Raw genomic sequence first — 27,704 nt, 5'->3', positions numbered from 1 at the left:
CATCATGTGTGATCTACTTGCCATGTAGAGTTTATTGTTAGAGAACTGTCTTTCTTTATTCTACTACCACGAAGTAGATTTATCGGATGTTCGGGAGACTTCTCACTTCTAAAAAGAACTGTCCTGCTTTTTATTTACCCCCGGGAGGAAGGTATAAAGAATTGGCTTGGACTACTACTTTAGCCTATACGATCGTATAATTAACTGCACTACCGCGGAGTCAGTTCTTGAATTAAAGGCAGTGGACACTATTGGTAATTACTTAAAATAATTATTGTCATAAAACCTTTCATGGTTACGAGTAATGCGGAGAGGTTGATAGTATAAAACATTGTGAGAAACATCTCCCTCTGAAGTGACGTTGTTTCGTTGAATTTGATTTCGAGACCTCAGATTTAGAATTTGAGGTCTCAAAATCAAGCATCTGAAAAGACACAACTTCGAGTGACCATGGTGCGACAAGGGCGATTTTTTCTTTCATTAATATCTCCCAACTTCGACGACCGATTGAGCTCAAATTTTCTAGTCTTTGACAATTACCAATAGTGTCCAATGTCTTTAAACATTGTATACAAACTGTACCTGTCTGTTTTTCCATAGGCATCCAACCTTGGTTGGTAAAAACTCGGGATTTGACATTGCAATAGTATACAAATATTGACTGCTTCGAGTGCTATGGTTAAAACTACGACTCCTGAGGTGATCCCCGGAGCGTTCTATTTTCCTGAGGCGCAGCCGAGGGAAAATGGAACGGTCCGGGGATCCCCGAGGGAGTCGTAGTTTTAACCATAGCACTCGAAGCAGTCAATATTTGTTTTATATCATCTTCGTACACGGAACGTTCGTAAGCGCGTTTCAAATACACAGATGCACAACTGATTGGGTTCGAGGTGGGTAAAAAGACGTCTGGGTACTGCACGCCGTGTGATAGTCGTCGGACAATCACATGGCCAACGACGCACTATCGCACGGCAAACGATGCACTATCACACGGCCGACGTCTAGTAAAACTAAGACATATCATATGACGCGGTCTAAACCAATGAAAAGGCAGAATATTTGTAAGGGGTGATATAAAAAGGTCTATACCAATTTTTGCTGTTGTCATTGAAGTTGACCACCTACTAAGTTGACGAACATCAAACATGACAGGTTGGATGTACAGTGTTATGGGGTCAATTTTGACCCCATGTACTATCATACACTAACCCTTTAAGAGTTATGATAAATGGAAAGGTTCTGTACTTGACAGGTGAGAATAAATATCAGTAGTACTTTACGAGCTCCGGTCTTACATGCTCTGAGCAATATCAATGAAGACAGAAAACGTATGCGAGCACAGACTCAGCCTACGTAAGCGATTCAAGGTCCTTAGCAATCTCCCCACCGAGGCGTCTTTATAATACACTAAATGTTATGACGTCATCCTGACAACACAACTCTACTACAGTTACATCAATTTGGTAATCATGTATAAGTGGGTGAGTTTGGGAGCCATAAATCTAATTGCTGCAGTCTATATGTGGTATAATGCGTAGCTTTACACACACACACCACACTGTGTCATGTTTATACAACATTCATTTTACCAATCTTTGAGTCATGTCAAATTATGAAATGTATACGTGCTTTGCTGTAGTCTCTTATTTATTTTCACAAATAGAAGTTCAGGGAGAGAGTGTTCGGAGAGAATTAACCACTACATCTTTCTGGGAAAGAAGATCAACTTCGAGAAGGAAATTGCGGCGGAAATAAAGAGACGAATCCATGCAGTTTAGGTTGGGTGAAGTTTGGCAAGCTCTGCAACATCTTTCGAGACCACACCCTTTATTCATGAAAAGACATGTATTCGATTAGTAAATCACGGCTGTCCAATATCATAAACTGTAGGACAGGTATGACGATGGTGCCTGTGGACTAGGCCGACCATCACACGACTGAAGAGAAAACTAAGGGTTGCAAAGGGTTCACCCACAGGGGGGGGGGGGGGGGGGGAGGGTGACACCAACAGGGGTTACACCAACAGGGGGTTATACCCCTATGTTCCGGCACCCTTGCGTCCTGACAGTGAAGGCTATGAAGAAACAAAAATGTCAGTAACAAAGAAGGCTAGGGTGACGAAAGAGTACAAAAGACATAAAATAACGACCTCAGAAAGAAATCAAGAGTGCGGGATATTAATTAAGACCATTGGATCGAAGAAGTGGAGATGGGCCGGCCACCTAGCAAGGAGGCAAGGAAACATGTGGGCATGCAAAACAACCAACTGGACTTCAAGAAATCGAACAGGACAAGGAGGGAGACAAAAAAGAAGATAAGATGGAGAGATGAACTTAACATCTTAAAAGAACACGTTGCCTTGGATCGGTCGAGTTGGTCAATAAAAAACGTTAGTAACCGTTTGTTATAAAATGCATATGGGTATATAGAAAGATGTTGTAAAAGTAGAATACAATGATCCACACAAACATGCCTCGAAATTGCACGGTTTTCCTTTTACCTCGTCGACTAACACGGTCGGCCATTTATGGGAGTCAAATTTTTGACTCCCATAAATGGCCGACCGTGTTAGTTCGCACAGTAAAAGGAAAACCACGCAATTTCGAGGCAAACTTGTGTGGATCATTGTATTCTACTTTTACAACATCTTTCCAACCATATGTATTTTATAACAAACGGTTTCAAACGCTTTTTATAGACCAACTCGACCGATCCAAGGCAACGTGTTCCTTTAAAGGGACAATACTTGGCAACAGACAGCGCAGAACAGAGTGAAATGGGAGAAGATGCTTTCCTCCTGCAGTGAAGTGAAGTGAAGCAGCCGAGAGACAAAAAAAAAATTTCAACAACAAAAATGGCGGGACTTCGCGGAGTGTTCTCATTCGGTTTTGCCTTTTTCAATGAAGATGTCGACAACCCTGACTTATCAATTTAGAAGAGAAGCTAAAAAAGAGAATGCCACGATGGATTGAAGTCTATTTTGATCACACCTAAATGGCGCCTTTTGTTCAGTCCAAGGCCGGTTTAAAGCATGGCGCTCTAGAACTCCCTTGATACCTGGTCTCGACGGGGGAAGTAGTTCGTATGGAACTCGGTGACATATCAGTTTTATAACTACATCAGTTACATTAGGAATATTTTTATCCGCGTAGACCACGTATCTTTATCTTGAAATGTTTCATAATAAACTCTCCTCCAAAAATCGGAGCTAGTAACTCTGTGTCAATATCAGGCTCTTCTATAAGATTTTTCTTGTTGTACATTTCGTTATAAGTGCCATAAGAGTGTACCACATTTCTTATAAATTAAATTGTTATTGTAATTGTCACCAGTGAACTCAGAATTTATAACACTTCAAATGGATGTTGGTACTTTTCACACAGAAACCAACAATTGGAAGTTTTATATCTTGATATTTTGAAAGAAGTTCATCTGTTTGTGCATTTCTCACCACAGGATCCAGAATATACAACCTCAACTAGATTTCGATCACTTCCAAGAATTTGTGATCGTGTTTCTCACCAGTCAATGGATAAAAAAGATTTTTTTTGGTTGATCAAAGAACTGACTAGAGTGGGATTCGAACCAACGACCTCCGGATTAATGTGCCGGCGCTCTACCAACTGAGCTATCAAGCCCTATATTGGCGGTATCCCTATATTGTCAATATCTTTGTTCGGGGGTGCCAGTCAGAAGCCATACAACCGTTAACTGCCGTGTAGCCAGGGATCACACCCAAATTACGATACAACCTAGGAGGCGGCAGCCAGGGGATCACCTTAAGGGGATGCGACTTTTTGTTTCAGATATCAATATAAACCACACAAGGGAAACTGACTGGATAAATTTTGAAATGATTTTTGGGGTTAAACAAAGAATTGACTAGAGTGGGATTCGAACCAACGACCTCCGGATTAACGTGCCGAATTAACGACCTCCGGATTAATCATTTGAAAATTTCCACAGTCAGTTTCTCTTGTGGTTTATATTGATATGGATTAAAAAGATATACAATTTCTACTTGACTTTTAAAATATCTTCTGCGCTTTTGTTTTGCATATTGAGTACGTCACATTATACCACAAATATCTACGTGCTATCATATTTTTTATCTCTCTGAATCTAACAATCTAAATTGTAGGCTTGGTCCTCATCAGGGGACCAAACAATTTATAATTTCAATTGTAGTTGTTTATGTACTACACGCTTCAGGGGACCAAACAGTTCATAATTTCAATTGTAGTTTTTTTATGTGATACACGCTGTCATCTTTTGAACCCCTTTGAACCCAAAAATCTAATTTGTGAGCGTGTAAAGCTTTTGTCACTAATATATGTGTTTTGATGAGTGGAATGTGAATAAACAGTTAACTAAGGTTTTAAAAAATCAGTTCTTATGTTATTTACAAACTTAAGAGTAGACCCCGACCCGAGAGGGCGCTGTTCGTGACGTCAATCGAGGCAGACTTTGCCTGTAATGCGAAGAGTAAACACAATTGCAAAATACATGTACGGACCAAGTCGTGAGTTTGAACGTTTCAAAACATTTTTTGTTTTTTCCGGCAATGCCGACCAGGTGTATTGCTGCTGAATGCAGAAAAACACTTTTTGAAATGTAGCAACTCACGACTTGGACGTACATGTACTTTGCACGTGTGTTTACTATACGCACTGCCTCGATTGACGTCACAAAAGGGGTAGGCGGAGTCAGCCCCCAAACAACTTTATATATTTTTTAAACATATAAATCGTGACAAACAATTACTAAAACAATTGTTTTATTGTTCGTTAGCATATACTCTTATGTTTGAAATAAAAACAATTATATTTCCAGGTGACTTTAAATATCTACGTGCTGTCATCTTTCCAACCCTTTGTCGGTAGGCTTGCCAGGATCGGAGTGGCTTAGCGAATAAAACCAATAAACCAAATTTACGTCAGAGCCCCTAATTAATTAAGTTAAGCCACTTTATCAATCGCCCTCAAACGTACTTTCAGCAATTGAAATAGATTGCTTTTCTATCAATGCCAAGAATCCGTCTGCGTGCGTTATTAAACCACACACCGCATTTTGGTGTGATATTTAGGCCGGTGTCTGATGAAGCGTGTAACACAGAGAGACCATTGTGAAAAGGGAAAAAGTATAAAGATCAAAATATTCCAAAGACAGCTCAGAAACTACGTCTATCCGACGTTGGCCTATACGAGAACTTAACGTCTGAGTCTACTCTGTCTATGTTCAATACCGCAGCTAATGCCCTCAAACAAAAAGAGGAATCATTTTATTAATACAAGACCAGGCGACAGACGTTACATTTAATCTGTAGTGTAATTTGTGAATTTAATTTACGAAGCCCACTTCTGCAACTAAAATAGACCTTATCACCATTTTGTCAAAACAGTGACCTGGAACCTTACATGATATGTGTCCTTGACGTGGGTAGATTGTTGTAACCTTTTTTTCCAGGTTCACGAATCGTGAAAAACATTCAGGATGACTCAACCTCAACACGGTAAAACACTCACACAGCCTCCACTCCCTCCTCATGCGTTGACCTCAACTTCAGCACCCACTGTAAAACACTCCACTAAAGCCTCCACTTACCCACTAAGTGACCTCAACTTCACCCTCGAATGTAAATTCCACTATAGCCTCAACTAACCTCCTCATTCAGTGATCTCAACTTCAGCACAAACGGCAAAACATTCAACTAGCCTCCACTTGCCCTCCTCATGCAGTGACCTTTACTTCAGCACCCACTGTAAAACACACCACTTTAGACCTACAATTACCCTCTCAGTGACCCCAACTTCACCCACAAATGTTAATTGCACTTAAGCCTCAGCTAAACCTCCTCATTCAGTGATCTCAACTTCAGCGTACACGACAAAACACTCAAACAGCCTCCACTGATGACACTCAGATAACCCCAACTCAGCCTCCGATGTAAATTCCACTATAGCCTCAACTGACCCTCTCCATTCAGTGGTCTCCACTTCAGCACACACGGTAAAAAACTCACATAGCCTCCACTTGCCCTTCTCATGCAGTGATCTCAACTTCACCCTCCATATTTACCTTCTACTTTGACCGTCACTTAGCCCTCCATTACACCCTCCTCACGTCCCTTGTAGTGAAGGCATTCAATACATACCCTAAACTTTGACCTCCACTATGACCTCCATCTTGACCTCCTCATAGCCTCAAAACTCGCCTTTGACTAGTTTACTTTTCGTAGGCCTTGTTCGAATCCTATTTTGCTAAGGCTCTGACCAATGGCTGCAACGACAACGACAACGCTGAAGAGCAAGGATTTCCAGCCTGTCAGCCGTATCCATTGCCAGCCGAAGCCATTTATAAACTCGGATATCACCATATCATACAATGAAAGCTTTAATGGATCACTTCTTGAAAGTACGCGCAGTGGAGCTGTTCACATACTCCAATGATTCAATAATGCACAACCCCCTACGTCGTACAGCCACGGGACACAGTAACCTGAGATATATCCCCCACGGTGGATCGCCTGCCATTACTAAATAAACATAACCCCCCAGCAGGCGAAAGAATAAAAACCCAGATGCTCCTTGAGGTCTCAGTGACCCACGACGCACTACCCGATTCAGCGAACCCATGATCAATCCCTCATGCATCTGAATACCAATGACATACAGCTTCGACAACAACAAACATTTCCGAGACGCGAGACAAAAAAAAGGTAGTGTATAAAGTTAGAAACCCGTCTTCACACACAGTGTCCCTCTCTCTCTGTCCCAATAATAAGACTCGACAAGATGACGTCAGTATTCTCGAAACTAGGTCTCGCCCCTGGGCGTCTTTTCTGGTCAAGCGAATTCGAGTTTAAACAATCGAATTATATTTGTTTGTGAGGGTACCGAGAAATGGTTTTGATATTTACAACATAAATCCAATTTCCATCCAGGCGAATGAATTGCGAAGGTTTGGTTTTGCTTGCCACGAGCGATCGTTTTTTCCCATCCCCCATCGACGCGTGTTTTTTTGGACCGGCTCGCTCGAGAGCTTGCAGACGACAAGCAGAATTTAACATTAATTTGCCCGCTGGGAATTCCTGCTGAGATTGTTTTGGCGCGCTGTAATTACACCTTGTTCGCGTGCTCGTGGTGCACCCCTTGTTTACATAGGCACAGCACCTGCTTTCAGCCACGTGCGAACCTGGAAGCAGAAAAAAAACAGTATGCTAAATTCATCACTAAATTAAAACTAATATATTTCAAAATAACACGCTAACAGATCGGTTCATGGTTTGAAATATTCCCCATGATTGATTACACGATGCTGCGGGAATAAAGAAACGATGCATTATTATTCAAGGAGTTACAAACGCACAAAGGTGTGGCCACGATCGTTGGGTTCCCTGTATACACATTGAACATGATACTTCTCATTTTTGTTTCACATACAGGGACCAGACTAAGTGTTTCCATCCAGTCTCACTTTGGTTACATTGGGTTGAACGGGGGGATACAAGATGGCGACACCATGCTGATAGCCTACTTTCCGAAAGCTATTTGTGTAAAGAGGGTGTCGTGGCCGAGTGGTTTAAAGCATCATTATTCAAGTTCTTCACAACAGGGGTGTGAGGGTGGGTACAGCTAGAGGTTGATAGTGTGTTTGAAAAAGCCTTTGGGGCTCAGCAACCCGGGTTTGTAAACTCCTCACAGGAAGCTGAGAAAGATTCAGGTCGTGTTGGCCCAATGACCTGGGGTGGATTTCACAAAGTTAGTCCTAACTTAGGACTAGTCCTAGGCAATGCTAAGAGATAGAAATGGTCCTAAGTTAGGACCAGTAACTCATCATAACTTAGGACTGGTCCTATCTTTAGCATTGTCCTAAGTTAGGACTATCTTTGAGAAATCCACCCCCTGCAGCCGATTTCAAGAAACGCTAGGATTAATCCTATCTCGAGTTAGGACGAGTAACCCGTCCTAACTTAGAGCGGGTTCAATGCGTCCTAAGGTCTGTTGATACGGAATTTGACTCGTCCTAAGTCCCAAGATTAATCCTAAGTTAGGAAGAGTTTGGTAAAATCGACGGCTGGTCACTAAACATAAAGCGTCTTGAAACGTGATTATAAAGTGCGCTATATGAGAACTTATATTATTATACTACTATACATTGCATCTGAAGAGAGCCTTCAGATCAATTGCATATAAAGTCGGCCGATGTGTGGAGTTTGTGTCTTGGTGAACATAGCATGGTTGTCACGAATACGATACGAATTAAACCCGAGATGGGTCCAACCATTTAACTAGATTAAACCACTATGAGACGTGCGATTGGTTACCCTACCGTACCCAAAATCATTTAGGAGTCTTAACTGGTCACCCGCTGAACCTACTCCAATGAATTATAACTTAGTTACCGATTGACCTCATAGCATTAAATTATAATTTAGTTACCTATTGGCCTAATAACATACATGCTAACTAAGTTACCGATTGGCCGTATAACATACATACTAACTAGGCCATCTTCTTCTTGTCAATAAATGCTCACTACATCTTCCTCTAAATAGTCAGCCTTTATCATAAGTCAACCTAATTGGTTTAACTCGTTGGACTTGGTTTTTGTTGGTCTAAAATGGTCTCCCGCTAAATCTACTGTGAATAATAACTTTAGTTACCCATTGGCCGTAAAACGTACATATTAACTAGGCCATCTTCTTGTCAAAAAATGCTCAATAAACAATTTATCTTCTTGTAAACGATCGTATCAGGCAACCTAACCAAATCGGTTACGCTTCTTGGACTTGGTTTTTGTGGGTCTAAAATGGCAACTCACTGAATCCACTATACAATTCTAACTTAGTTACCGATTGGTAATTACTCAAAAATAATTATGAGCATAAAACCTATATTGGTGACGAGTAATGGGGAAACGTTGATGGTATAAAACAATGTGAGAAACGGCTCCCTCTGAAGTGCCATAGTTTTCGAGAAAGAAGCAATTTTCCACGAATTTGATTTCGAGACCTCAAGTTTAGAACTTGAGGTCTCGATATCAACCATCTAAACGCACACAACTTCGAGTGACAAGTGTAATTTTTTCTTTCATTATTATCTCGCAACTTTGATGACCGATTGAGCTCAAATTTTCACAGTTAGTTATTTTATGCATATGTTGAGATACACCAACTGTGAAGGCTAGTCTTTGACAATTACCAATAGTGTCCACCCTTTAAAGGGTCTATGTACTCAGTAGGACAAAAAAACCTAATGTCTACAGATTTACACTAAACTTACACCGTTTGAAGATAATGGTGGTAGAAAGCTTCCCTGAAAATATTAGTTGCTGAGGTGCTGTAGTTTTTAAGAAATGAGTAAAACAATGTCATGAAAATAATTTTCGTCTCAGTGATCATGAGACAAAAATTATTTTTAGCATGTAAAAACGTATTTTCATGACATTGTTTTACTCATTTCTCAAAACCTGCAGCACCTCAGCAACTTCTATTTTAAGGTACGCTTTCTACTATCATTATCTTCAAACGGTGTAAGTTTAATGTAAATCTGTGTTCATTGTGTTTTGTGTTACCATAACCCAAATCCTTTAAAGGAACACGTTGCCTTGGATCGGACGAGTTGGTCTACAAAAAGCGTTTGTAACCGTTTGTTATAAAATGCATATGGATAGAAACATCTTTTAAAAGTAGCATACAATGATCTACACAAATTTGCCTCGAAATTGCGTGGTTTTCTTTTTACTTTGCGAACTAACACGGTCGGCCATTTATGGGAGTCAAAAATTTGACTCCCATAAATGGCCGACCGTGTTAGTCGACGAGGTAAAAGGAAAATCGTGCATTATCGAGGCATGTTTGTGTGGATCATTGTATTCTACTTTTACAACACCTTTCTACCCATATGCATTTTATAACAAACGCTTAAAAAACGCTTTTCAAAGACCAACTCGACCGATCCAAGGCAACGTGTTCCTTTAACGTAAATATTATCTAGGCCATCATCTTTCCAAGAAATACTCAATAATAAATTTATCTTTCTGCATTTGCTCATCCTTCATCACCCACACTCAACCTAATTGGTTACGCTCGTTTGGCTTGATTAACAATAACCAGGATGTAACCGAACAGTCGTAATCCATGCAATATTAATAATATCCATGCAAGTGTGTGACATAAAATATGTACGGAGTTCCGGAAGTGTCATACCATTAAACCAGATAACGAGACGATCTGTCTATGACAGTTACTGGACTGTATGGCAATGAACCAACACTATCAACTTAAACGCAATATACTGGCAGGGCACACATACAGTAGCGTAAAGAACCTGTCTCTCAGCAATATCACCTGATGGTCACTATAAAATCATGGAAGGAGAAATAGAGGAAGACACTCATCTTACATTATGTTGCCAGGGATATCGGGGTGCTTCCAGCTGATCTCTTAAAGGTAGTGGACACTTTTGGTAAATTGTCAAAGACTAGCCTTCACAGTTGGTGTATCTCAACATATGCGTAAAATAACAACCCTGTGAAAATTTGAGCTCAATCAGCCATCGAACTTGCGAGATAATAATGAAAGGAAAAAACACCCTTGTCACACAAAGTTCTGGCGTTTAGATGATTGATTTATAGACCTCAAGTTCTAAATCTGTGGTCTCGAAATCAAATTCATGGAAAATTACTTCTTTCTCGAAAACTATGGCACTTCAGAGGGAGCCGTTTCTCACAATGTTTCTCCCCATTACTCGTCACCAAGAAAGGTTTTATGCTAATAATTATTTTGAGTAAATACCAATAGTGTCCACTGCCTTTAACGTAATGGGGGATATACAAGCTTGGGCAAATCTCAACATGATTTCAACCTTGGTCGCCAAAAGAGAGAGTTAGAGAGGTCTTGTTATGACGACTTTACTCAAACTAAGATTTGTCGATTAATTTGAAGAAGTCGACTTGTCGAGTTAAACCAGTTATTACTGCATAATCAGTTCTTGATCTAAATTACTGCATAATCAGTTCTTGATCTATTAGATAGGTACATTAATTATCACTATATGTCGACTCAATTAAATTTAATGTGTCGACTTGGCATGATAAAGGACTTATCACAACATGTCGACTTATTCCATTGAAAGGGTCGACTTGGCAAGATATAATAAATCTCATTATGTCGACTTATTTCATTATACGGGACGACTTGGCAAGATAAACAACTTGTTACGACTTAATCCATTGAATGGGTCGACTTGGCATGATATATGAATTATCAAGACATGTCGACTTATTCCATTAAATGGGTTAACTTGTCATGATATATAAATTATTAAGACATGTCGACTTATTCCATTAAATGGGTTAACTTGTCATGATATATAAATTATCAAGACATGTCGACTTATTCCATTAAAAGGGTTAACTTGTCATGATATATGAATTATCAAGACATGTCGACTTATTCCATTAAATTGTTCGACTTGGCATGATAAATGAATTATCAAGACATGTCGACTTTTTCCATGAAATTGTTCGACTTGGCAATACAAATTAATCCACGGGCTACAGCGGCTGGGTGTTTGGCAGCTTCTTGTATAGAGTCCATTAGAAGAGGTATCGTGACTCTAGTCCAAGTTGACCAAACAATCCATAAGTCTTGTACCGGGTTCAAGTTTCTTCATATTGACTGAAATTGATTTGAACTATTTCTCGCTGGACTGTGTTAAGCTGATATGCCTGAATACTGTAGCTTCTGTAAATACATGCGGATGATAGCTCTTTGGTCCAAATGTGTTTGTAGTTTTCTGTTCGTCTTTGGTGTCTATTTGTCTTTGTATTCAAAGCTGTAATCGAAGTGAGTCTGTACTTTTCACTACAACACAGCCTGCACGCTTCACGAGCCGTCATGCAATGGCGCACATACACAATTGATGAACTCGTTATCATATTAAAGTGTTACACAATTATCATTGATGTATTTCTACTCCGTACACTAATTAGGTGCGTACTATATCATGGATAGTTGAGCGTAAAATGAAACAGGAAAGAACGGGTTGGCGTAGTGGTATCTTTTTTCGCCTTCCATCTCTAGGACCCCGCTTGGACCCAAAGCCGCGATGTAACCAAAAGGAAGGTATGCCCAGCGAGTGCATAACTTCATAATCACTACATTGGGTGCGTTCGATTAGCTTCCCTGGGTCGACCCCGCGGTGCTCACTCGGGTGAGCCTCTGACAAGAGCCAATCGAATGATCACACTCGCCCTCTCGTGGTAACGTCATGCAACTCGGGTCAACCCCACTCCACAAGCAGGGCACTGTCCCGGGAGAGCCCCTGGAATGACGTCGAAGCTAATCGAACACACCGGGGGCAGACCGGGGTCGACCCAGGGTACCTAAACGAACGTACCCATTATGTAGACGGAGAGCAAAACAGAAAAGGAAAAATGAAGGGTCCCTATAGGGGAATGTGTACGACTGAGGTGCCCCTAATGAGTTTTGTTCTCATGCGAGGGCTATGTGAGGTTCTTATTAGAGGGACAAAGGAAAAAACAAATTAAAAGCTGTCTTCGCAGGAATGCAAGAAATAGACTGCTTGAAGTTTTAATACCTGCACACAATAAACAATAACAACCCAAAGTGTCGTCACGATGTTCCTTCCACATCTTCTCAAATGTCAAAAGTTCATCTAAGTTTTATTCCAATTAAGTCCCTTTCCTTCATAAAGATCAGTGCACTTCCCTTTCTCTCCCCCCCCCCCCCCCCCGCCAACGGACCAGAAATTTGAGTCTCATTTTAATTGATCGCTGGCCCAATTTATGCACTGCCCAATCTCGGGGAAAGAAGACACGGAATTTAACTTTCAGTGGGTATACGGGTTTGCAATAATTGGAGAACAATTTGAGAGTGGTAGTCGTTTTTTTGTAGGTTAACTAATTCATGGCATCCCCGCACGGCACAGTTAGATGCAATCAATGATAACGGAAAGGTACAGTTGTCATCATTGTATACGTGAATGGGTCAATTGGAATGATTCGATATGTGTGTATCTTCTTTCAGTTCTTTCAGTTCCGGTTATAGATCAAGCCGGAGAGGGCGGTCTTTTTTAATCAATGGTCAATTTTTTTATGTAAATGGTTTTATGGAGAAAAGCTTCCCAGACAGTGTATTGCAATTACGGATTATTCTTTCTGCACAGTGGACAACAATGCTACCGCCTTGTGTTTTTATATCTGCATTAAAAAAGGTATTAAACAATCGAAGGGTTCCTAAAAAACCAAAAGGTGTCCTTTGCCTTATAAACCTTCCTCGAAGCTACAAAAATATTACAAATTTAAATTCAGTGTCGGGTCAAATCGGCCAAAAACATGATGATCGACTCCCGTGTTTTTCAATCCATCCCAATAAGTCGGTTATGTAAACACATCGGAATCGTCGTTGAAATCGCTGGTGCTGAGGCGAAAACTACTAAGCTTTCCTGACGGAATAATCGTCAAGGGATGAAGTAATTGCATTATTTACACTCCATTTTTTCCAATTAGGCCAAAGAATAAATGTGTTTGTTTGTCCATAGAGGGCTCTGAATAGGGTCCGTCAGTAGATTCTTTTCATAAGGATATTGTATTTTGGAATTAGACATTTTGCTAAACGCATCGGGTTTTCGGTGGACGGAAAACGCAGGGTATCGACAATCCAGAGTTTTTATAAATATGTGGTTTTTAACAAGTCGGGGTATCTGAACAAGGTTATATTCAATAAAAATTAAGTAAATAAATAAATATCCAAGATATTGAAAATCCAGGGTATCAACAATTCCTGGATTTTAAATTTGATGGGTTTCTACAAGGATATAAAAAATCAAGAGTCTCGAATATCAACATGTTAAAAAACATCCAAATCGAATACCCAGGGTATCACAAGTCCAGGGTATCGAAAATTTAGGGTATCACAAATCCAGGGTTTAAAAAATCCAGAGTATCAAAATTCCAGGGTGTCAAAAATCCAGGGTATCACAAATCCAGGGTATCGAAAATCAAGGGTATCGAAAATCCAGGGTATCACAAATCCAGGGTTTAAAAAATCCAGAGTGTCAAAAATCCAGGGTGTCCAAAATCCAGGGTATCGAAAATCCAGGGTATTGAAAACCCAGACTGTCAAAAATCCAGGGTATCGAAAATACAGACTGTCAAAAATCCAGGGTATCGAAAATCTAGGGTATCGAAAACCCAGATTGTCAAAAATCCAGAGTATCAAAAATCCAGGGTATCGAAAATCCAGGGTTTTGAAAATCCAAGTTATAGCCATTCGACACTAAGGCCCTTTTTCGAATCAACGGCTTCAGCTCCAGATTTGGCTCTGGCTAGCTTTGCCCCGCGGTTGTTTTGACAATTGCGCGTGCTTTGCGTTCGCGCTTAGGGCTTCAGACGAGAGAACAGAGCCTGAAGCCGAATCCACAGCCGAAACCGTGGTTTCGAAAAGAGCCTAAGACACAGGGTTTTAAAAATCAGGGGTTTCTTTAAGAGGATATGAAATCTCCAGGGTTTCAAATATCAAACATTTAAAGGCACTGGACAACATTGGTAATTGTCAAAGACCAGTATTATAACTTGGTGTATCCCAACATATGCACACAAAAACAAACCTGTGAAAAATCTTGACTCAATTTGGTCTTTGATGCGAAAAAAATGGAAGAAAAAACACCACCTTGTCACACAAGTTTTGTCCTTTCAGATGCCTTGAATTCAAGACCTCAGTGGACATTCACAGTGTCTTTATCGAATATCATTATCTGAATGTCCAATGTCCAATATCGAGGTACATGGTTTAGTAATTTATAATACAAACCTATTTGAATGTTCAATGTCGATGTACAAGGTATAATATACATTCACTGTACACAACATTTGAATGTCCAATGTCCAATATCGATGTACAATGTATAATATACATTCACTGTACATATCTATTTGAATGTCCAATGTTCAACATCGATGTACAAGGTATAATATACATTCACCCAGTACAAAATATTTGAATGTCCAATGTTCAATATCGATGTACAAGGTATAATATACATTCACTGTACGTACCTATTTGAATGTCCAATGTTCAATATCGATGTACGATGTATAATATACATTCACCGTACAAACCTACTTGAATGTTCAATATCAAACCAACTTCTGTTCTTACATATTATAAACCTATCCACTATTTGTACTAAATTTCACTCCCTCCCACTGAGGCCTAAGCATCATAAAACCCTTGCAATGGGATGGAGGATTCACAATCGATCTCAGAACACTTCCCAATGGGTGATTTATACATAATTTTGTCTTCTTCTCCCGCCACCGCAGGGGGGTTTCAAACCTTCCTCCTCAAAATGATAAAATGTCTCAAGAGTCCTTCACATTCATCCAAAGATCTTTGAGATAATGTCAGCCGAGAATGGTCTGGACGTGAATATCAACAATATGGCGACAAGCTACGCTGTGTTTGACGACAGAATAACTCATCATTCGAAACGGTAGCGGCGAGTAGCACAGCAACAAAAACACATCAGCAAAATGGTCATCGTCAATCTCTATATTAATCATACACTAAAATGCCATTAGTCTGACTGAAAAACTTCCCTTTTGTTGGTACAATTTTTCAGTTTTGGCTAATCAAAAAGATTGCTATCATTGGAGTAAACACAGCATCTAAAGTAAACCAAATAGCATTATCAAGTGACATTATTACAAAAGATGAGACTTTTGGTGTAGCACCGTTTGTAGCAACATTCAGCAATCTTGAATAGTATAATGCAGCACCGTTTGTGGTATCATTTCAGCAATTAAATATTGTGTAATGTAATTACGCAGCACCGTTTGTGGTTATATACGTTTCAGCAATGTTGCCTATTATATGCTACACCCTTTTGGTAAAATTTCAGCGATGCAACTCCGACTGTGGTAAATTTCAGCAACGTTTCATGTTATAATCATACAGCACCGTTTTGGTTACATTTCAGCAATGTTACATGTTTCAAATATGCTGCAACGTTTTCACTAACAACTCAGTAATGTTACGTGTTATATACCTTGTAGACGAATAAGGCTTCCATTACTCAACACAATGTATGACACAGACTCATTGGTACAAACGACACGCCTGGCGCCTTCTTTAAAAAAACTATCTCTACACAGAATGAAAATGAATGAGTAACAAAATACGTTTAGGGTTTGCACGCATAATAAATGAAGCAATAGTCTTGTTGACTGATTTGACAGTGACGAAGCAGCCCCGTCTCGCCTGTCCATGTGTGCCAGCCTCTAGAAACAGGCAGACCACGACGGGTGTGTTACTATTGTACATACCGATTGGGAAAAACACAGTAGTCTTAATTCAAGACGCTACTTTGGTTTGTTTTGCTAACCCTTGAGTTGTGATTTGCCAAATGGTGACAAACCCACAAGTAAACGTCTTGATGAAAGGATATGTCCAGTGGCGACTGCCGTATTGTCTGTACCGACCGTGGCCGATACATCATTGTGACACTCCGTATCCAAATGGAACACATACAAAAAACACGTCTTATACCTCACGCGAGATACCCAGTAACTCTAATTTTATGGTTAAAGTTTTCGGAATGGCTTCTGACTGGCACCCCGAACAAATATATTGACAAAATAGGGACACTGCCAACATTATGGCTAGGTAGCTCAGTTGGTAGAGCGCCGGCACGTCAATCCGGAGGTCGTTGGTTCGAATCCCAATCTAGCCAATTCTGTGTTCAACCCCAAAAATCATGTCAAAAGTTACCCAGTCAGTTTCCCTTGTGGTTTATACTGATACGGTTAAAGTTTTCATCACAAAAGCTAGGACTACCCAGAAATCTTCCCGAATGAGTTAATCCACAGGGGAGTTAAATGCTAATTTGAGCGTAAATATTTCTACACAGTTTTAGGGCCCATTCAGAGTGCATCCCACTAAACAGGGAGTAAAGGGAGCGTCGTCCTCATTACTATTTTACAGACCCTACACGTAATTCAGTATTGAGACACACTTTAGAGCCAAATAATAGGGTACAGTGTGAAATATTTGCCCAGTTATTTGGACATTTGAATAGTTGACTTCAAACTTGCGGCATTTTTAAATACCCTGGACACTACTGGTAATTGTCAAAGACCAGTCTTTTCACTTGGTGTATCTCAACATATGCATAAAATAACAAACCTGTGAAAATTTGAACTCGATCGGTGGTCGAAGTTGCGAGATAATAATGACAGAAAAACACCCTTGTCACACGAAGTTGTGTGCTTTCAGATGCTTGATTTCGAGACCACAAGTTCTAAATCTGAGGTCTCGAAAGTTCGTGGAAAATTACTTCTCTTTGAAAACTACGTAACTTCAGAGGGAGCCGTTTCTCACAATGTTTTATACTATCAAAAGCTCCCCATTACTCGTTACCAAATAAGGTTTTGTGATAATAATTATTTTGAGCAATTACCAATAGTGTCCACTGCCTTTAAATAGTCCTGAAAAAATGGGGAAATTTTTCAAGATTGATGCCCTGTCGAACGTTGTGAAAAATTACACAAGTGTATGGGTGTTTTTGTTCGGAGGGGGAATAAATCTACAGGCACTTGGACTCTCCATATCAACTTGAGCAAATAATACAAGTCAATGGATAACTTTCCATTCACTATAAAAAAAGCTTCGATACTTCCTAAGTACTGGTTGTGTATTTGTTGAGTGTTTAGCATTTTGTTTGCGCACTGTTAGTTATGGGAGATTATTTCGTAGGGTGCACCCTTAGGAATGAAACGCAATGCTTGTGGAAATGACGTCCATGTACTTTGGTGCACTTTTTCCCCTTTTATGAGTGGCTACTTTTCCATCTCTATACTTACAATTCCGCGAGCCACTGAACGCGGATCATTTTTTTTCTCTATCTCTTAAGAAACCTTTGGGATTGATACTCAATCCCGCGTGCGTCATAAACCTCATGAATGCCCCCCCCCCCTCTTCCTTGAACAAACTTTCGACCTTAAAAACTGCAACGTTCACGATAAGGGCAGACAAGCGAACCTCCCTATCCTCATTCTTGAACTATTTAAAGGGGTCAAATAGATAACGGTCATCCTGTATCTCGCAAAGGGAACATTTCACAAGGACGTGCATAATGCGCGCCAAAACAATACATTGCTTTAAAGGAACACATTGCCTTGGATCGGACGAGTTGGTCTATTAAAAGCGTTTGAAACCGTTTGTTATGAAATGCATATGGTTAGAAAGATGTTTTAAAAGTAGAATATAATGATCCACACAAGTATCACTCGAAACTGCACGGTTTTCCGTTTACGTTGCGAAATATCACGGTCGGCCATTTATGGGAGTTAGAATTTTGACTCCCATAAATGGCCGACCGTGTTAGTCGACAGGGTAAAAAGAAAACCACGCAATTTCGAGGCATATTTGTGTAGATCATTGTATTCTACTTCTACAATATCTTTCTAACCATATACATTTTACAACAAACGGTTACAGAACGCTTTTCAAAGACCAACTCGACCGATCCAAGGCAACGTGTTCCTTTAATAAAGGCACTGGACACGTTTGGTAATTGTCACTTGGTGTATCCCAACATATGCATAAAATATCAAATCTGTGAAAACAGATTAGTCATCGAATTTGCAAGAGAATAATGAAGAAAAAAAAGACCCTTATTGCATTACTTTGTGTGCTTTCAGATGCACAATAAAAGGCTTCAGCTGAAATCTTTTATTTTTTGAGTGAGAAACTACCTCTTTCTCAAAAACTACTTTATGAGGGAGCCGTTTCTTAAGTGTTCTACTATAAACAGCTCTCCATTGCTTACCAAGTAAATTTCATTATAACAATCATTTTGAGTAAATACCAATAGTGTCCAATGCCTTTAAGAAAACAAATTTATCATCTGAATTACACTATCACGTGGCAAGTGTTCCTTTTGATATTGGTTAAGCTCCCGATTTTTGTTAGTTTTTTTATTTCTATTTTTTATTTTTACTTTCTCAAACGAAATCGGCCCGAGGATTTGAGAAGGTGGATACATACTTTAAAGTTGGCAAGTGTAAACAGGGAGCCGTGTAGTTGCAGGTCACTTGTCTAATTGTTTAATAATTTCATTTGCATTAATAATGACAAAAAGACTGCCCGTTAATTCTGTATTAACATAACATAACATAACAATTGAAATTTTAGAAGGCACTTAGATTTCGTCAAGATCATAAAGCATAAATGGAAATTAGATTATGGCCTATTTATCGGAGTTTAGTAGGGTTCCAATCCCAGTCTAGACACTCTGAGCTTTTGAGCAAGGCACTTAAAGGAACATGTTGCCTAGGATCGGTCGAGTTGGTCTTTGAAAAGAGTTTAAAACCGTTTGGTATAAAATGCATATGATTGGAAAGATGTTTAAAAGTAGAACACAATGATCCACACAAACATGCCTCGAAATTGCGTGGTTTTCCTTTTACCTCGTCGACTAACACGGTCGGCCATTTATGGGAGTCAAATTATTGACTCCTATAAATGGTCGACCGTGTTAGTTCGCAAAGTATAAGGAAAAGCTCGCAATTTCGAGACAAATTTGTGTGGATCATTGTATTATACTTGTAAAACATCTTTCCCACCATATGCATTTTATAACAAACGGTTACAAACGCTTTTTTATAGATCAACTCGTCCGATCCAAGGGAATGTGTTCATTCAACCATAATAGCTTCTCTTATCCCAGGTGTACAAATGGCAACCTGGGAAGGGATAAGATGTTGTAGTGTTAGTTTAACCCCTTAGCTGCTAAAAGAAGCAGCTTAAGGTTGTAGGCCTATGCTCTGCAGGGAGCTGCGAAAGTTTGTAGAGTGATCCAGGAGTGCGTTTTGGCGACCCCAACCAAAAACTGTTTCGGTTGTTGGTCTTTGGTTCTGCTGTTCATACTGAACGATAACCTAGTTGTTAGCTCGGTTACCGTTTTGGTTATGACGTCAGATACAGTGGGGTCGCCAAAACGCACTCCATGTATGCACGATGAACGGGGATAATAATGATGATGTAAACCGCGTTGATCTAGCTACTAATCTAGGATGGACTTCAGAAGAACCGCGCAATATTTATATGATTATCAGTGATTGTTCCCATGCCCGCTATCCACACCAACTCGGTAATTGGTCATTTATAATACATGATGAGGTGCATCCTTGCAGACTGCCTTTAAATTTTAAATAGAAAGCACAACTTTGGTGTTTGGAACCGTTATATTCTTTTAATTTTAAATTTACTTTGATTTCATTCAATACATTTTTTCTTTCCCGGTTTTGCGCCATGAGCATCTTGTCTGATGGACACCAGCGTATTCATTATAAATATTCATGTTATTCTTATTGGTTTATATAAAATGTGTATATTTATCCAGTATAAAATTAACCTGCGAATTTTCATTTCGCAAGGTGGCTACGTTTTCGAGGTATCGCCGAAAATTCGGAGCAAATATTTCCGTCACGCATATTTCCGTCACGCATGAAAAGAATCTCTAAAAGCAAAAGGCAAGCGTCACTGCAGTAACGTTTCTCATGTTCACATTTTGGTGGATAAAAAAACTGACATATTTTTCCGTAACGATATTTCTTCGAAGTGAAATTAATAATAACGCGTTTATGAGACATCGCCGACAATCCAGAGCGGCTATGTCCACGCAGGAAGAATTTTCCTTTGGAATACACTATACGGAAACCGTTACTGCAGTAACGCTCTGCAGACTTAAATTTTGGAGCATGTATAGTGATACATAACAACATCACTTAGAAGTGAATGTTTCTCAAAATGCTTTTAACGCAGTGGACACTATTGGTAATTACTCAAACTAATTATCATCACAAAACCTTTCTTGATTATGAGTAACGTAGTTACGTAGTTTTATGTATGAAGTGACGTAGTTTTTGAGAAAGAAGTAATTTTCCACGAATTTGATTTCGAGACCTCAAGTTTGAATTTGAGGTCTCGAAATCAAGCATCAGAAAGCACACAACTTCGTGTGACAATGGTGTTTTTATCTTTCATTATTATCTCGCAACTTCGACGACCGATTGAGCTCAAATTTTCACAGGTTTGTTATTTTATGCATATGGTGACATACACCAACTGTGAAGACTAATCTTTGACAATTACCAATAGTATCCACTGTCTTTAAATAATAACGCGTTTTTTGAGACATCGCCGACAATCCAGGGCGGCTATGTCCACGCAGGAAGAATATTCCTTAGGAATACACTACACGAAAACCGTTACTGAAGTAACGCTCTGCAGACTCAAATTTTGGGTGATACATAACAACATCACTTTGAAGTGAACATTCCTCAAAGTGCTTAAAGCCATTATACACTTTCGGTTAACAGTATTGTGTTTCACAACTTATATATAAAATAACAAACCTGTGAAAATTTAGGCTCAATCGGTCATCGGAGTCGGGAGAAAATAACGGGAAAACCCACTCTTGTTTTCGCACGTTTCGCCGTGTCATGACATGTGTTTTAAATAAATCCGTAATTTTCGCTATCGAGAATTGATATTGTTTTAATGTTTTCTCGAAAAGTAAAGCGTTTCATGGAACAATATTTCAAGAGATGTCTTTCACCATAACCTTCTGTAAACCCTGTAAATTATTTGTAAATCTGTGAACTTTTTTTTCTGTACCGAAAGTGTATAATGGCTTTAACTATCGAAAGCTGCTGCAAGCAATTCTAAACCAATAGTTTTGTATTGCCAATAATTGTACGAGTGATGACCAAACGTATACCTTCCCTTTAAAAAAGACGGCACACGGCACATACAAGCTTTTCATTACTCTCCCCTCTGGTGTGGTAATCCCGTATGTCTAAGACAGTCTTTGGCCCCGGGCATCTTGTGAACTTTCACTATGCATATGCGAACCATGGATCTAGATGACTCGAATCCTAAACTCGAGATAAATGTGGCGACGGGGTTTTTTCTTTCACAAGGTGAACAAATAAGCTCGCGTGCAAGGCTATGGATTCTATGCAGAAGTGGACTAGATTACTATTCTGTGCTATTTTGAGCGCAATGGTGTTACTTGTAAAGGCTACTTAAAGGAACACGTTGCCTCGGATCGGTCGAGTTGGTCTTTGAAAAAGCGTTTGTAACCGTTTGTTATCAAATGCATATGGTTAGAAAGATGTTGTAAAAGTAGAATACAATGATCCACACAAACATGCCTCAAAATTGCACGGTTTTCCATTTACATCGTCGGATAACACGGTCGGCCATTTATGGGAGTCAAATTGTTGACTCCCATAAATGGCCGACCGTGTTAGTTCTCAAAGTAAAAGGAAAACCACGCAATTTCAAAGCAAATTTGTGTGAATCATTGTACTCTACTTTTAAAACATCTGTCTAACCATATGCATTTTATAACAAACGGTAACAAATGCTTTTTATAGACCAACTCGTCCGATCCAAGGCAACGTGTTCCTTTAACAATGCGAAAACGTATTCTTGTGTATAACAAAGGTAAGAGTGAAAACATACATTCACAGATTTACACACAAGTTACATAATGGTGAAAAGATAATCATAGTGGTCAAACATCACTTGCAATATTTTTCCTCAAATGTACCCTTTTTTTTTGGTATTATTAAAACAATTAGTGTTGCAGCACAAAACCTAATGTTTGAAACCAGTAACAACATATGCAATTGTCGAAGACAAGTAGAGCCTATCCTCAGTTTGGTGTATCCCAAATAAATATGGGCTGAATTGGTCATCAAAGTTTCGAGAAAAAAATAACAGTTTCGAAAAGATCCTTTGTTTAAAAGTGAACTATCTAAAGGCGAATTATACCCTTGTTTTGGGTAACTATTCGACTGTTTCATTCAAATATAAATATAAGCATATATCATAAAAATACCCTGTGGAAATTTCCATTTCAAAAGTTGGTTAGAAAGTTCCGTTTAATTTGTTTGAGTTGAAAGTGAAGAGGTGCATTATGCAGTTGTTTTCGTTAATTAAAAAAAGAAGAAAACAAGTCAATGAAAAGGTTTCAATCAATCAATTAATCAATATAACATTTATTTCCACATTCACATCACATGGATGCATCTTCCTAAAAGCTGGTGCTTGTGGCGGATGTGCCCGTTACAAGATTACAGACCAAAAAAGAAAAACAGCACTAAAAAGACGAATAAATAAATACTAACTGCCGCGGTAGATAACTACATAAAGGTCTAACCATGGTTAGACAAGATATGTATAACTCTGAAGCAGAGCATGTATGCGAAGTAAACAAAGGGACATCAATTATCCAATAATACAAATTAGAAAACATAGACGAGTAAGTTGGTAATTAAATAACGGCTAGGCCAACTATACCAGGAGGTTTCACTCCTGATAGTGCATGCTTTTACAAAACTTTTCCAGCCTTTCTTCTGAAGATCGATCAGAGCATACTGAACGAAACATCGGACTATTCCATCATGGTATCCTTTCAGAATCACCACCGGCCATGAGAGATATCATCATCGCATGCTATCACATTCTAGTGTCGATCGAAAACCTTCGTATTCAAAGAAAATGCCCAAAGATATAAAAATGGAGGAGGAGCGGTCAGAGGAAATGAGAAAGTCTTTCCACGACTTCCGTAATCTGTGTCAATCGAAAACGTTCGCATTCAAGGAAAATGGCCCAAATAAAAAAATGCCAGACTGTATAATTGGAGAAAGAAAATGCCCAAATGAAGCAAAATGGCCCACAATATAAAATGACAACTACTTACTTTAGATTGGAATATTAAATTTAAATGTTCAAATAAATGAAAATGCCCCAAGATATAAAATGGTAGAACTATAAGTGGAAAAAGGAAATGGCCAACTCAGAAGTGGAGAAGATGGAGCGGTCGGAGAAAAGGTAGCCATTCCACGAATTCTGTATTCTATGTGGTTTGTGGTCGTTTCTATAAGCATGGCTCACTGATGGATGAACCATGATACGGTGGCAGGGAGTAAAATAGAGGACTTCAAATATTGGCCAGGACGTTTGACCAAAGTGCGATAAAAATAGATCAGTGGGGTTGCAACCGCATGACGTACATCATATAACCCAGCACGGCGTCGCTTGCTCCCCGACACACGCCTGGCTTATGACGAGGCAATGATAGACTTGTTGTTTTGTTTTGCTGGTAAATTTGTTTAGAAGGCAGGCTTGTTCATCAGATCATCTATAAATTGGAGTCAAGATAGGATTGGTTTTAGAATTGTAGTCGAGTACCTTTCCATGGGTATGAATACGAGTACATGACATAATAAATACGAATGGAGAACGAGTCAGGCAACGAGTGTGGTAATGTGAAAACCGGTTTGAGTACGAGTTTTAGTACGGGGACGGTCTCGAAAAAGACACACGTACAAGTAAGAGTACAGGTATAGAGAACGACTATATATGAGAACGGGTCTGAGTAGACGAGGACTGGTACATGGTACGAGGACGACGTAGGCCTACGTAACATAATGATTTAGAGAACGAGTATTGGTAATATGAGAGCGGGTTTGAGAACGAGTACGGGTACGGGTACAAGGCCGAGAATGGGCACAATAACAAGTTAGGCCAAGTAAAAAAAAGAAACATGTTTAGCGTCCCCGCCCGCTTCCTTTTCACAGGCCGCCTCCTTTTTTTTCAAATAGGGTTATTTTAAATGATCTCAGCAAAAACAATCTGAATGTCTTGTCTGAATGCCTCGACTAAATTGTTTCATTTATGTTTTGTGTATTTCAGCAGTAGAAGAAAAACAATAGATATTTGACATTTTAACAAAGAATGGCGGCCATCTTGAAAAAAAAAATAAAATAAAAAGCCCCTCTTCCTCCTTTTTTTGAAAAACCCGGACGTGAAACACGTTTTTTTTTTACTCGGCGATAACGAGTATGGTATAAGAACGGGTCTGACTACGAGTACGAGAAAGATTGAAGTACACGAACGAGTATGGATACGATTGTGAGTATATGGTACTGGTACATAATATGGTGGTACGAGTACTGTACGACTACGGGTACGAGTACGTGTATGGATACGAGTACGAGTATGAGTAAGTGCACTGGCAAAGGTATGGGGATACTGGCAAGAGTATGGATACGAGGACTAGTGCGAGTACCAATAGGAGTATGGGTATGAGTAGGCCTAGGGGTAAGGTGCATATATAACACTGGTATGAGTATACGAGTACAGTACGAGTACTAGCAGTAGCATGGGTTCGAGTACGTTTCTGAGTACGAGTAGGCCAAATATACGGGTACATGTATTAGGGACGCTGGCATGAGCGTGAAAGGGTGCGAGAAACGGTGGCAAGTACGGATACGAGTAAACGAGTACGGGTAAAGGAATATTGTACTCGAACGAGTACCATTGTGAATGCGAGCACAAGTAAATACAATATGTCACTAAAGCTGTGAAGAAAATTGAGACATTAAACAGCCAATAAAGGATGATCTCAATAATTCAACTATTACATTTTTATGGCCAAATAGACATCGTAGATACCGGTTAATAACCATTTTACTCTCAAAAATTGCATTTAATAATAAATAACTCGAGTCAAAAATGCACCCAGCCGCGCGGCTTTTTTAACTGAGAGTCAAAACGGCTTATCTATTATAATGACCCCTTGACGCCAGTGACGATTTTCCCCTAATTGGGTTTGAACACAGTTCTCCAGCTTTGGCAATCTGAGGGCGCTATTTTCCACATCAAATAGCCGCCACTGACATCACGATTCCATTGTCGCGCGGGTTTGTTTGACCCAGAAATTTGGCTTAGAGCGTTCTGGAGAAAAACACTATTTTACCATGTTTTAATGTGAGGTAAGAGACTCGTTATGTTTTTGTATGTTTGAACTGCAGCTATTAGAAAACTGTAATATCTGTATATTTGAGATCATTCTTTATTGGCTGTTTAACCTGGAAGAACAAGTCTAACCACCAATACTGCATCTCTGCTTGACTCTGTGAAAGTGAACCTTAGAAAACGTTTGGAAGATATTCTTGTGACTCATACACAACCAACCGAACGAAGTGCATTCCGAACATTCTCAGATGTCAAGCACTTATTTTACAGGAAACGTACATTTTAATAAGGAGATTAAGTATCTGGGAATCTCTCAACTGCGTGTGTACACTTTAAATTGAATCATTGAACTTTACTCAACCCCAGAATGTAAAATGTCATGGTATTGATTCTCTCTGACCTGATTCACCATTCTACAGCTCTGATTCTGTTTTGCTTTTTAGGTTTGATAATTTCTTATCAGTTCGCCTATTACAAATCATAAAAAAATAAATATTTATTCTTTTTTTTTTTTTTTAAATCTAAGTCGTGTGTCAGCTCTTCGCTTCAAAATCTCAGTATTGTTGCTTCCCAATCTTCGCTTATTATTCTGTCTGCCCTTTTATCTCATCCCACTCTGTTCCTTTGTTCATCTAAACACTTTCTTTATTCTCTTCCCTCAGTCGGCTTTTTATCAATCAAGATCTGAATTAATCCTGTTTTGCCTCTAATGCCATCGCCATTCTGTTCCTTTGTTAATATAAACTCTTTCTTCATTCTCTTCCCTCAGTCGGCTGTTTATCAATCAAGATCTGAATTCATTCTGTTTTGCGTCTAATCCCATCGCCATTCTGTTCCTTTTTAATATAAACACTTTTTTCATTCTCTTCCCTCAGTCGGCTTTTTATCAATCTAAATCTGAATTCATTCTGTTTTGCCTCTAATCCCATCGCCATTCTGTTCCTTTGTTAATCTAAACACTTTCTTCATCCTCTTCCCTCAGTCGGCTTTTTATCAATCTAAATCTGAATTCATACTGTTTTGCCTCTAATCCCATCGCCATTATGTTCCTTTTTTAATCTAAACACTTTCTTCATTCTCTTCCCTCAGTCGGCTGTTTATCAATCAAGATCTGAATTCATTCTGTTTTGGTTTTGCCTCTAATATCAACGCCATTCTGCTTGCTTGTTAATCTTATCCCTTCCTTAATTATGTTCCTTCAGTCTGTTTATCAGTCTAAATCTGAATTCATTCTGTCTGTTTTTTTTTTTTTTTTGCTTCTTTATTTTGTTCCTTCATTCTGATTATCAATCTAAATTTGAATTCATTATGTTGTCCTTTTAATCTCATTACTATTCTGTTCGTGTGTTAATCTAAGTCCTTTCTTCATATCTGTTCTTTCGGTCTGCTATATCAAGCTAAATTTGAATTAATTCTGTCTGCTTTTTCACTTCTTCATTCGTTTTTTTTTTTTGCTTCTTTATTTTGTTCCTTCAGTCTGCTTTTCAATCTTAATTTGAATTAATTATGTTACCTTTTAATCTCATCACCATTCTGTTCGTAGGTTAATCTATAAAAAAAAAATTGTGTCCATAACTGTTATTTCAGTCTGCTTTATCCATCTAAATCTGAGTTCATTCTGTCTGCTTTTTCACTTCTTCATTTTGTTTTTGGCTTCTCCATTTTGTTCGTTCAGTCTGATTATCAATCCAAATTTGAATTCATTCTGTAGTTACATTTTAATCTCATCACCATTCTGTTCGTGTGTTAATCTAAATCTTTATTGTGTTCATAACTGTTCTTTCGGTCTGCTTTATCAATCTAAATCTTAGTTCATTCTGTCTGCTTTTTCATCTCTTAA

The 27,704-nt window shown here is 39.0% G+C and overlaps 1 protein-coding gene and 1 non-coding gene across 2 annotated transcripts in view; both read right to left on the bottom strand.

The window, feature by feature from the left end:
- LOC139952629 (uncharacterized) overlaps positions 1-27,704 on the bottom strand; it is an 86,839-nt gene that overhangs the window by 38,738 nt on the left and 20,397 nt on the right. The gene's annotated exons all lie outside the window — the stretch shown is intronic.
- Positions 3,566-3,638, bottom strand: Trnan-auu (transfer RNA asparagine (anticodon AUU)). Its single transcript has one exon. It is a non-coding gene; the product is annotated as a tRNA-Asn (tRNA).

This window comes from Asterias amurensis, chromosome 20, assembly GCF_032118995.1.
Source record: "Asterias amurensis chromosome 20, ASM3211899v1".
Lineage (NCBI taxonomy): Eukaryota > Metazoa > Echinodermata > Asteroidea > Forcipulatida > Asteriidae > Asterias > Asterias amurensis.
This window is presented reverse-complemented; position numbering and strand designations above follow the sequence as displayed.